At 43.9% G+C, this 2,476-nt stretch overlaps 1 pseudogene; it reads right to left on the bottom strand.

The window, feature by feature from the left end:
• Positions 1-1,127: 1,127 nt before the first annotated feature.
• Positions 1,128-2,233, bottom strand: LOC116092789 (annotated as a pseudogene).
• Between the last annotated feature and the right edge of the window lie 243 nt (positions 2,234-2,476).

Raw genomic sequence — 2,476 nt, 5'->3', positions numbered from 1 at the left:
TTTAAAATTTATATTGAGAAAAATGTATTTTCACTATTGCTATAGACGAGCATCTACATAAGACTGTTCAATTGATTGTTGTTTTATATCAAACAACTTTTATAATACTGATTTTAATTGTTATAATATTTTATAAATTTTAGGAAATATGACAAAAAAGATATTGTAGGTATTGAAGGGTAGGGTCTCTGGGAGATGCGGTGGTACAAAAGGGAAACAAGAATGTGATTCAATTCTATTTAATTAAAATACGTTTTTAAATGTTAATAAATTCAGAGAAATTGAAACCATGTAACTTTTCTCATCATAATGCAAACATAGTTTTTTTTTTTTAAAAAAAAACCCTTAATGTTTCTTTTAAATTTCATGTCAGAATGCTCAAATTTGTGGGTTCATTTAGGATATTATTTTCTTCTTGGTGATATGTATAGGCACATAAAAAACCCTCAAAGGATGAATTATTTCTGATAGCATTTCATTTCCTATGGGTAATTTATTCCAATCATGGTACAAAGATTCTCCATATCTCAGCCACTAAGTGTTCTTCTCTTTTTTCTGTGTTCAGTTGTCTCCCCTTTTGTCCTAATCATTTTTTCAATGTGCAATTGAGGTCCCACCTAATACAGAGAACTATAGCCCCCTGCATATTGCCCACATATTAACCAGATGATTCATTAGCTATTTCCATATGAACTCCTATCTCTGTGTATGTGATAAGATTTAAAAGGGGGGATAAGATGAAAGGGGGGAGGTCTTAAGGAGAGATTGGTAGGAAACAAAAGAGTATATGAGAATACATGTAACATAAAAAAAAAAAAAAACTCAGAAAGTGGGCTTTTGAGGGTAGGATGAGGGCTGGCTGAAGATGGCCAGAAAGGTGGGAGAGTGAAATGAGGAGCGCCCATAGGAACAAAGTATGCAAAAAATCCAAAATGAAACCCAGTATTCCCTCCCTTAATAGTTGTTTATTGGCAGTGGACTGGAAGGGATGGGAGAATTAGCATTCACAGACAGCATCACACACAGGAGCAGCAAGAGTGATGGGAAAGAGCCTGAAGGCCCCTCTTCAATAGCAAGTGATGGAGGGGGCCTGGAGTGTAGATGGAGCAGGCTTAGATCACCTCTGGTTAGTAGGCATGGTTAAAGATGAAGAGAGAGAGATTCATGGGCTGTGGCTCCAGACTGAACACTTGGGGTACACTTTCCTTGACAATCAAGGCTCGCCTGATGTAATCCTCTTGGGTGGCCTTCAGGTTCTCTTCCCACTCCAGGCCTTTAGAGCAGAGGCTTGCAGGGCTCAGCCACAGGAGAAAGTCAAGGCCCCTGGGCTTCATTCAGCAGGGGACACTTGTTGATAGCGTTTGAGGTTGATGGATGCCTGTTCCTCACTCTGCCCTCCAGACAGGAAAATGACCCCAGGGACAGCAGGGGGCACTGTGCAATGAAGTGCTGTGACAGTTGTCATGGCAATCTCCTCGTTGGAAAATTTCTGGGTGCAAGCATGGCCAGGGGTGAGCATGTTGGGCTTCGGCAATGTGCCTTCCAGATAGACATGGTGGCACTCAGAGCCTTGTAGACAGTACCTTCTCAGTTATATACTGGCAGCGCTTCAACTCATAGTCCCCATGGAGAGAATTTCAGACTCCACAATGGGTACAATGCTGTTCTGCTGGCAGATGCCTGCCATAACAGGCCAGAATATTGGTATTTTCCATGATAGCAAGGGTCGAAGGAATATGTTTCCCAATCTTTAGCACACAACGCCACTTGGCAAAGTCGGCTCCATCCTTCTTATACTGGGCACACCATTCAGACAGCCCATCCAGCCCTTGGGTAGTGGTTTCTCCATTGGTTCCCGCCAGGGGCACTGTGCCCTTATCTACCTTAATGCCCACAACACCACCCTTGGACTTGATAATTTGGGGAAAGGGATGTCCACCATCTGCCTTCTGGCACGATGTCTAGTGGAAGCAGGAGGAGGATCATCACTCCCTCCACCCCCCCACACACACATCTGCCAAATGCAGGGATTCACACAGTTATCAACAGTCAGCTGCATCTGGCAGTAGAAGTGCCTGTTCTAGGTGTTCTCTGTCCCAATGCAGGTGCTTGCCAATGCTTCCAGTGGACTATCTGCTCCTAGGATGCCCTTGCCCAAAGCCACAATTCGGTGAGCGAAGTCAGATGGGTCTTTTTTCTGCTCCGGGGTCAGTGCTGGGTATGGGTAGGACATGGTGACGGTGACAGCACTTTCCTGGCACAGGATGGGGTAGATCTGCCAGGTACAGGATGTTTAGGCAAGGGAACTAAGGAGCTAATGAGGCTAGGCTCACCAGAACCTCGTTCTGCAGAGCATTCGAGAGAACGCAGCCTATTCTGCGGGGGTGCGGTGGGGTGGGTGGAAGAAACCCGGTTTTTTTTCATATATTAATTTTTAATACTTGAATTTTTAGAAAAGGACTGTTTTAGTTGTCAC

Source organism: Mastomys coucha, chromosome X, assembly GCF_008632895.1.
Source record: "Mastomys coucha isolate ucsf_1 chromosome X, UCSF_Mcou_1, whole genome shotgun sequence".
NCBI classification, from domain to species: domain Eukaryota; kingdom Metazoa; phylum Chordata; class Mammalia; order Rodentia; family Muridae; genus Mastomys; species Mastomys coucha.
The sequence above is the reverse complement of the archived record's forward strand: the minus strand, read 5'-3'. Positions and strand labels throughout refer to the sequence as shown.